The sequence below is a fragment of the Orcinus orca genome, chromosome 9, assembly GCF_937001465.1.
Source record: "Orcinus orca chromosome 9, mOrcOrc1.1, whole genome shotgun sequence".
Lineage (NCBI taxonomy): Eukaryota > Metazoa > Chordata > Mammalia > Artiodactyla > Delphinidae > Orcinus > Orcinus orca.
In genome coordinates this window covers 51666152-51677169 of record NC_064567.1, presented here as the reverse complement: position 1 = coordinate 51677169, position 11018 = coordinate 51666152, and positions in this window count along the sequence as shown.

Genomic DNA, 11018 nt, shown 5'->3' with positions numbered 1-11018 from the left:
CCAATAGATAGATAAATAGTTCCCCTTCCTTCTGCTGGGAAGACAGTTCTGAGATGCCTTTCATAATCTTTCTCAGAAAATAGGATTGAGCACTAGTCACCCATAGCAATGGTCAACCCCACATCCTTATGTTAGCTTTCTCTTTTCCCCTTTTCCCCTCCCTGACTCCTTCCTCTGGTTCCCTCAGATAACTTCCCAAATATACTTACCTGTATTTGAACATTTGTCTTAGGCTTTGCTTTTTTGTGAGGGGTAAACCCAGCCTATGACAGGTATCAGGAATGGCCTTAAAAAGCAAACCCTCAGGATGGGATTCTGTGACTGCAATATTCATTGAATAGATGACAGTAAAGACCCATAGCTGGTGATAAGTGGGGTAGCGATAACTCCTGGCATGTAGATGCACCACAGTTACTGTAGTGGATTTGCGTGAATAGCAGGTGGAAGGTGAAGTGTTAGGTTATACCGTAGCCGTGACATTACTGTGGAATGGGACTAACGGAAATTATAAAGATGGAGGTGTTCTTTAGCCGTTGTTAACTGCTTTGGAAACCTTGAAAAAAGAAAATGGCATAGGTTCATGTTAGCTACTTAAGGCATGCTGTGGAAACCAGAGTGCCTCAATAGCACCTTTCAAGAAAAATCTCATCTCATGCGGATGTAGGCCATCTGTGCTGACATTCCAGCCCAAATTTAATAGTAAAGGTGGCAAGGCTGCAAAGGAAACTGAATGCACAGCCTTGATCATTTCCTCCACCAACGTTAGCATGCCTACAGGAAAAGGAACCCTGAAACATGCAATGGGGACATGTGTGTTGGTGAGCCTGAGAAATATTGAACCCTCAGGTTTTCCTGAACCTTTGAGTTGGCCGAAGCAGTCTCCTCCACGTTGCTAGAGAGCAGTCTGCCCTTGCCTGGAGATCCTGCAAAGACTATTTGAGGCACTTGCATTGCAAGATAATACTTGTTCTCCTTAAGACCCATCCCTGCTATGCCTCATTGACTCTGAACTGGTAACTAGGATCAGATCTCAGCATACCCTTAGAGCAGATATACAGTCCTTCCTATAGGAGGATAGGTTACAATTTGCATGAACTGCAGGTTCTGGTCTAAATGTACTGGAAGAAACCTAGGAAACATGTTTGGGAATAGATCTTGAGGGTGTTGGATCAGGGAGTGGAATATAAGGCTTGACAGGAAAGAGTGACATAGTAGCACTTACTCATGACTCAGGCTTTAATGTCCTGGCAAGGGTATCTGGAGTTGGTCCTAACACATTGCTAGGATAGCATATGGAAGATATGGTAGAAATGCCAGAAGTTATTTGGCATAGTATTGAGGAGGGGGTCAGAAAGTTCAAGAAAACAGCAATGTTAGAATGGATTCGTTGTTTAAAACTGGAGAAGCTACCACTTGACTGTTTTCTTTGGGAAGGCTCAGATGATGCTTGTAACTAAGGCAATAAGAAATGTAATGGTGAAGAATATACTGGCAACACAGAAGTTCAGCAGTGGCTAACCTCTGCAGGGTAGAGTTGATGGTAGAAGATGCTGCCATGATACTGGGCTCCTTTATATAAGTGTAGATGATGGGATGCAGAAATGTCAAAGGCCAGGTTGTGGAACTTAACTGTCAGAGGCCCAATGGACATAATTAATAGGTACGAAGGCATGGATTGGTGAAGAAGGTTAAGATCATGATGTTCCAAGGGGAAAGATAGAAGCACGGCTGATTAGGATGTTATTTGACTTGTATAACCATGGTTCCTCACTCAATTTCTGAATCTAAGGCAGTTCAGATCTAGAGCCCATTGATGGAAGGGCAAGCCCAGATCCCTTTGAGGAAGGATTCTCAAGTATATATGATTAACATCGCCTTGATGCTTCCCCAAAGGGTCAGTCATTTAACACCATTTACCAGGGTAACTATGCAGTAGAGAAAGAGGAATATTAAGATTTTAAACCAAGGACTATTGGACAGGATCTGAGCTGATACGGATCCCAAAGGACCCAAAACACCATTATGGTCCTCTGGTTTTATGGAAGCCCAATGATAAATGAAGTCCTGGCCGAAGTCCATCTCAGTGGGTACAGTGGGTCTGGCCACACTCTTTGTTTATTTCTACAGTCCTTAAATATATATAATTGGGATAGATCAACTTAGAAGCTGATAATTCTTGCTTTTTGCCCTAGATGCTTCTCAGGTGCTGCAGGCTTGAGTCAGAGTTAATGACCTAAGGGCCTCCCTGACCAATGGGTTATGTAGATATAAAGTCAGTAGGGATATAGAAGACCTGGACAACTATTAACCAACTTGATCTTAGTGACATTTATAGAACACTCAGCCAAATGACAGCAGAATACAGTAGTCCCCCCTTATTCCTGGTCAATATGTTCCAAGACCCCTAGTGGATTCTTGAAACCGTAGATGGTACCAAACCCTATAAATATTACATTTTTTCTATACATACATACCTATGATAAAGTTTAATGTATAAGTTCGGCACAGTAAGAGATTAACAATAACTAACAAAATAGAACAATTATAACAATATACTATAAAAAATTATGTGATAAAAATTTTCTCTCACAATCTTCTACTGTAGCCACATTTCTTCTTGTGATGATGTGAGATGATACAGTGGCTACATGATTAGATGAAGTGAAGTGAATGGCATAGGCATTGTGATGTAGCATTGGGCTACTACTGACTTCCTAAAGATATGTCAGAAGGAAGGTCATCTACTTTGCTCTGTATCAGAACCAGACAAAGACATTACAAGAAAAGAAAATTTCAGACCAATATCCCTCTTGAACATAGATGCAAAAATTCTTAACATTTTAGCAAATCTAATATAAGAATATATAAAAAGGATAATACATCATGACCAAGTGGGTTTTATCCAAGGGATGCAAGGTTGGTTTAACATTTGAAAATTAGCCAGTGTAATTCATCATATTAACTAATTAAATTAACTAATTAATTAACTAATCAATTAACTAATTAAAAAAGAACCACATGATCATCACAATAGATGAAGGAGTATTCGACAAAATTGAACATACATTCATGATAAAAGCTCTCAGCAAACTAAGAATAGAAGGTAATTTCTTCAATCTGATAAAGAGTATCTACTAAAACCCCACAGCTGGTATCAGTGGAATAGTACTTAGCAATAAGGAGCAACGAACTATTGATACATGTGAAAAAATGGATGAATCTCAAAATAATTATGCTGAATGAAAGAGAACAAAGAAAATGGACATACTGTATGATTTCATTAACATCCAATTCTAGAAAATGCAAACTTACATATGGTGACAGAAAGCAGAATCTGTTCTTTGGGGTAGACATGGGGAGCCAAGTACTATAAAGAGGCATGAGGAAACTTTTGGGGGGGTAAAGGAAATGACTGTTATCTTCGTTAACAGTGAGGATGACTGCAACAGTATATAATATGTCCAGCCATCTAAATATGTACTTTTAATACCTGCAGCTTATTGTATATTAATTATACTTCAATCAAGCAGTTAAAAATTAATGGAGGGGGGCTTCCCTGGTGGCGCAGTGGTTGAGAGTCCGCCTGCCGATGCAGGGGACGCGGGTTCGTGCCCTGGTCCGGGAGGATCCCACATGCAGCGGAGCGGCTGGGCCCGTGAGCCATGGCCGCTGGGCCTGCGCGTCCGGAGCCTGTGCTCCGCAACAGGAGAGGCCGCGGCAGTGAGAGGCCCGCGTACTGCCAAAAAAAAAAAAAAAAAATTAATGGAGATCTTCCCTGGTGGCGCAGTGGTTGAGAGTCCGCCTGCCGATACAGGGGACATGTGTTCGTGCCCCGGTCCGGGAAGATCCCACATGCCGCGGATCGGCTGGGCCCGTGAGCCATGGCCGCTGAGCCTGCGCGTCCGGAGCCTGTGCTCCGCAACGGGAGGGGCCACAACAGTGAGAGGCCTGCGTACCAGAAAAAAAAAAAAAAAAGAATGCAGATAATTTTCTACTGTTACGAAAGGTTTGCCACAAAGGGTAATATCTGCTTATAACCGGATAGATAAGCTATATTAGTTTTTCCCCCTTAATGTGAAAAACGCTGCAACACAAGAGAGGGATCTGACGCTAGGCTGGACCGAGAAATGCTTGTAACGCTACCGATCTGAAAACCACATTTTCATTAACTAAAGTCATTTTCTCCTTTCCACCTGTAAAAAAGAATGCCGGGATTCTTGTAACTTGGCTGCTTTAAAATTTTAATCACTGCGTACAAATTAGGAAAGGCCACAAAATCCAAGCCACCACCTTATATCATTATTTGATGGCTTGTTAAAGAAGTAGCCATTAGCCCGCAGGTGCTGGGAATACCCGCCCATAAATTTTGCAGGCGCAGTCTCCGCACACTGCCTGCCGGGTGCCTGGCCTCAGCCATCACGCCCCGCCCTAGGCCCCCAGGCCTTGGTGGTCACGTGAGCGAGGCTCTGGCTCGCGCTGAGCCAGTATGAAGGCGCAGCAAAGATCGCGCAAGCGCAGTGTGGGGCCAGAATGGCCGGGGCACGCGAGGTAAGCCTCTGCACTTGCGTCACGTCCGGCTGACGGCGAGCTGACGGCGAGCTGACGGCGAGCTGACGGCGAGCTGACGGCGAGCCACGGCCTAGGGACGGAGGGCTGAGGGCCTAGCGTGTGGGCCGGGGGCACTTTTCTAGAACTTCTCTGGCGAAAAGTGCGAGGTCAGTAGGAGCCTTTTTGGTAGGTTCGATGGTGGCTGCTTCAGGGACCGTATTTTCACCTCTGGTGGTCTTTAGGGCTGACCAGTATGGGCACGGCCCGTTTCCTGGCCTTCTTGGTCTCCGAGCCGCCGGCGCACTTCTGAGGGTGACAGGCACCCCAGTTGCTGAGTGTGGTGCCGGGAGGCGAAGCCGGCCTGCAAATAACTGAGGCCTGCGTGTTCTGGGTGAAGACAGGGACCTGCAGGCCTGTTGTCGGGTGGAATTTTCTCTTCCCGCAAACTACGTGCCGTTTAAGCTTCGAAATCCCTCCTGAAATAGGTGTTAAGGAGCGACCTGGACTTAACTTATTCGAAACTCTCGATGTGAATTGGAAGTGCCGTTTGGTAATCCAGGTTTGCAGAAAGTGGGTGCAGCATCACTTCCTTCATAACCATGTGGAAAAGTCTTTTTTGACCCCTTTAAAAGTAACATTTAAACGTTGTTCTAGCTGTGGCTTTTTAGATCGTGTGGTGCGATTTCCAAAGTAAACATTTTCATTTTTACTAAGTTTAAGCCAGTGTCTTCCAGTGAAATATAGTTTCCCTGAACAGATTCCAACTTGGTTTTACAAGTTTTTGCTCAATTTAAAAATTACTTTTGGCCAGTATTTGAGGAAGAATCTTTCTTTTAAAGATGTGTTAGTGTATGCGAAAAATGTTTTTTAAAGTTGTAACGAAAATAAGAATAAAGTTTAAAAAATTTTTACGACCTTCCCCCCTGCCCCCCCATAGGGTTAACTTTTCCCCCCATAGTTGGGAGAGTATTTGGAGCTTTGGTGTAGTGATGTTTAGTTAACTCTTAAATTTCTTTAAAAAATTTTATAGTTTTCCATTTCCTTTAAAAAAATAACATTTATGCATGTAAAGTGCAATCTTCTGGTGTTTTAAGGATAAATTTATAAACTTGTAGACATTTATCTTGAAATATTTTGCAGTTGGGAAAGCAAATTAATGAAAATTATTTTTGAAGGTATGTATAAAGTTTGATTCATTTTGCAGTTTTTAAATGCAGGGTATCTTCAAAAGCAGAAACAACTATGCCTTTTAAATAAAATAGATATGTTTATTTAAAAATTAAATACCAGTCGGAAGCATTTGTTTTACATATGTTTGTAGTGTTTCTTTTTGTTTAAATTATGGAAGTCCTACTCATGTTTGGGGAGGGCATCAATTATTTTAAAAGAGTATGCACATTGTTCTGAAGTATTTATTTAACTGATCAAAGTGTGCATGAATTATACACTTCAATGTAAATTTGTAAAGGTTTGGCTAAAGAGATAATTTCAAAGATAGAAATTGCGTATGATGAAATTGCAAAATACAATATACTGAAAACAATTATTGAAGAAAATATCTTTGGGGTTGTTTTTAATATAGAGTTTAAATTTTGATAACTTAGGACAAAACGTATTTGGAGGAATTCGGACATTATATGGTTTAGTCTTTATTCAGTGTTAATGGACAGATTAATAGAACCTAATTCAAAGTATTGAATTGTTTTAGTTTTTCAGGAATTGTGCAAATGGATGAAGAAGTACATTACAGTAAAGGTACTGACACTAAAAATTATTTTTGGTTGTAAGAGCTAGATGATCTTGATTAATTTCTAATTTTCTTTGCATTGTGATTTGGTTTTAGTTGAAGATGTGATTGGAAGTCATGTAGAAGATGCAGTAACGTTTTGGGCCCAGGTAAATAGTAGCCTGGTTGATTTCCTCTCCCACCCTTTCCTCCACTAATCCAAGTCCTCCCCAACAAAAATAAAAATAAAAACCCTGTAATGTATATATATCATTGTTATTCTCAATGCTTAATTTTTATTGAACATTATTTAACACAGGGCAGTATTAGAAGACAAATGGCTACAGCTGGAACTTAATACCAGAATTATGAGTAGTATGCTCATAATACCCTGAGTTAAAAAAGAAAACAGCAAAATTGTAGTGGTTTTAGAATTACATTCAATTTAACACATCTAGGCTGCATAAATTACTGAAGATGCTGAAAAACTGTTGTATTTCTGAAGTTACAGCCCCATCTAGAGGTCTCTGATAAGATTGTTTCTTAAGTGATACTAAGTTTTAAAATTTCAGTCATTTTTTTCTATTGGCTTAATTTTGAATTTGAGGTACAATGTTTTTCTCATCATATAATTGGAAGTACTAATGGAACATTTATAATTTTACATTGGCATGCGTCAGGACAGATAAGTTTACTCAGTTTTAAATACAAAGCAAGGCACCAAAGTGCTTATGTTCCAGAATTTAAAAGGTGAATCCCTCAGAGGTACACAATTACTCACTAATTTTTAATTTTGTGAACTACATGATATAGGAGGGAAGGGAATAACATTTCTCTGTACTTCTACAGCCTGAGAACTCCTTTTTGTACGGGTAGAGTGAATTGGCAATGTGGGAAATAGGATTTATGAGAAGAAAGGTTATAGAAGACATATGATTAACTCAGTGTTCTTAAATCTATATAGAAAACATTTTAGAAGGGTGATAGTCATAGAAAAATTTTGGCAAATTTGTATCTCTGCTTATGAACATATTTTCTAAAGGTTACCCACAATGTTCTGGTTCAATGCCCATTGTCTCTGCATTAATAGCACCTGTGACCCTCTCAACAGTGTTCCAGGTTGGATGATAAATGATATTTTTAAGCTCATTATGTAGGAAAAACATTTATTATCTTAAATAAGATTTTCAGACCAGCACTGTCTGGTAGAAATACAATGTCAGCCATATAAGTAATTTAAAATTTAGTAGACACATAAAAAAGTAAAAAGAAATGGGCAAAACTGATTTTAATAAATATATTTTATGTAACTCAGCATATCCAAAATACCATTTCAAAATATAATAAATACAAATGTTACCAAGATAGTTTATTTTCCTTTTTTTCCTATCCAGTGTATATTTTAGATTTCCAGCACAACTTAAATCAGACTAGCCATATTTCAAGTAAGAATTGGCTATTGTATTGGTCATTGCAGCTCTAGACTTTGATTTTTATTGACCTTTATGTGAAGCTGTTGCTTGAATTTGGAACTATGATTTACACCAGGAGTCAGCAAACTTTTTCTGTGAAATATTAGATAGTAAATATTTTAAGGTTTGTGGGTCTCTTTTGCAACTGTTCAGCTCTACAAAAGCTGCCATTGTAGTGCAAAGGCAGCCATAGACAATACATAAATAAATATGTATAGCTGTGATCTATTAAAATTTTATTTACCAAAACAGGTAGGAGAGCCCATAATTTGCCAACCTCTGATTTCAACCATGAAGTTGAGGCCCCTGTAGAAATTTAAACATATTTCAAAAAGTGAGGGAAAATATCTTAATTGGATGAAAAGATTAAGTGAAAACTGATAAGGCGTCCATATGAATCGAATGATTTTTTTCGAGAAGCAAATTGTTTGTGCACACATGTGCGAATCCATACCGGAGCCACGTCCTGTATGTGCCCCTTCGACGGTTGTAATAAGAAGTTTGCTCAGTCGACTAACCTGAAATCTCACATCTTAACACATGCTAAGGCCGAAAACAACCAGTGAGAAAAAGAGAGAAGACCCTTCTCAACCTTGAGAAGCATCTTTCAGGAGTGTGATTGGGAGTAAATATGCTTCTCCTTTGTATATTGTTTCTAAGCAAGAATTTTAAAAATGAATCCTACATATCTAAGGAACATCTTTTGATGTTTGATAAAGTTTTGATATATTTTGATAAAGTAGTAAAAATCAAAGAAAAAAACTTTAGTAAGGTGACATTGCTAAGATGCTCTATCTTGCTCTGTAATCTCATTTCAAAAACATGGTATTTTTGTAAAGTGTGGTCCCAACAGGACAATTCATGAATTTCACATGAAAAGACAGTTCTTTATACAACAGCGCTAAAAATGGGAGGACTTCTTTTCACATTCTTATAAATATGCAGCTCACCTGTTGCTTACAGTTGTTTTAATTTTGTATTTTTCAAGTGTGCATTTTGTACACTTTGTGGGGATAGGCTTACTGTGTGTGATTTTTCTGGAGGTTGATAATTTTGCTTTAAGTAGGTTTTCTTTAAAAGAATGGGCAGTTACATGCAAGTTTCAAGAGTATTTTCTGTTAAAAAAAGTTATATAGGCTTTGTTTGCTATCTTAATTTTGGTTGTATTCTTTGATGTTAACACATTTTATGTAATTGTATGGCTGTATTGAATCATATAATATCAAATATTAGAAGTGATTTAATAGTGTTAATCAATTTAAACCCACTTTAGACACTTTTTTTTTCTGAAAAATACTGCCAGATGCTGATGTTCGGTATAATTTCTTTGCCTGTTCAGTTACAGAAAGTGGTGCTCAGCTGTAGAATGTATTGTACTTTTTAACACCAGTTGTGTACATCCTGTGTAACAGGAAGGGCGACAATAAAATAGTAATCCTACAGAAAGAATATGGCAGGAGAGAAAAGATGCAAATTTTAACATTTATTTAGGTTGGGATAGGGTGTAGATGAAGAGTAAATAGAGATTTAGAAACACGTGGAGGCAGGTCAAGTTGAAGGTTTGCTCACACATAGTCTCTGTTTTTCTACCACTATGGATTTCTGCCATTTAAGCCATTTACATGAAAACACTTCAGAAATTTTGGTAGGCCTAGTTTGATGAGTGGCAGTTGAAGGAATCTTAAGTGTTTGACCTTTGAAAAAAAAGAGCTTCCATTTATGCTAGTCCATATACCTACAAAATCTAATTATGTAAAGTACTTTGGTGTATTTTGAACTTTAGCGAGCTCATTCCAGGAGTTTATTTACAAAGGCTGCTTCAAGTGTGTCTTGGGGTCAGTTTAAATTCACTTCCCATTTTTACTGTTTATCAGTACTTATATTCATCATGATGTCATTTGAACTGCTCTTTCAGAGTTTATTTTGTTACAGAGATAACCATGTTCTTTCTAGTCTTATTGAATATGTTATTGATATATATATTTTGTTTTTTGTTTTTTTGAATTTTATTTAACTTACTTTTTTTTCTACAGTAGGTTCTTATTATCTATTTTATACATATTAGTGTATACATGTGAATCCCAATCTACCAGTTCATCCCACCCTCCGCCCCCCCCCGCCCCCCTGCTTTCCCTCCTTGGTGTCCATACGTTCTCTACATCTGTGTCTCTATTTCTGCCTTGCAAACCAGTTCATCTGTACCATTTTTCTAGATTCCACATATACGCGTTAATATACAATATTTTTCTCTTTCTGACTTCACGTTATTGATATATTTTTAAAGAACATATATATATATATTTAACAGTTTACTTTGAAATAACTTTAGACTTACAGGAAAGTTGTAAAATTAATTTCTTTATACCCTTCACCTAGCTTTCCTTGTTGCTAACATTTTACATAACCAAAGTACAAGGGTCAAAGTCAGGAAATTAACATTGGTACAATGCTGTTAAATCTTAACTACAGCCCTTATTCAAATTCCACCAGTTCCCCGTCCCCGCCTCGCTTTTTTTTTTTTGTTTCTATTCCAGGATCTAATTCAGGATCCCACATTATATTTAGTTGTCATGTATCCTTAGTCTCTTCCAACCTTTGATAGTTCCTTTATTTATACTTATTTTTCATGATTTTGACATTTTTAATGAATTCTGGTCAGTTTTTATTTGTTTATGATTTCTCATAGATTGGCAGTAATACTACAGAAGTGATGTGTACTGAAAGTATGTCATATTGGGGATTTATGATGTTGTTATATTTCACTATTGATGATGTTAACCTTGATCCACTTGGTTAAGGTGGTAACTGCTGGGTTTCTTAATTGTAAAGTTACTGTGTTTCCTTTTGTAAGTAATAAGTGTTTTAGAGGGAGATGCATTGAGACTATCTAATCTTGTTTCTCTTAAACTTTTTACCCACGAATTTTTTATTTATTGCTATGGGCTTTGCCTAATGATGGTTTTCTATTTTCCTCATTCCTTCTACATTTATTAATTGGAATTCCTCTTTAAGGAAGAGCTATTTCCTCTCCAGCATTTATGTATTTATTTATTCAATTATTTATATTAATATAAATCCATGGGTATTTATTCCATGGATTATAATCCCATACTATCATTTATTTTGTTGTTTAAATTGTTCCAGCTTTGGCCAATAGGAGATTGTTTACATTAGCTACTGTATCCTTTAAAATGCACCCATTCTTTTTTTGAATATTACTTTACTTTCTGGCATCACCAGATGTTCCAGGATCATCTTTTATTTCCCTGTCC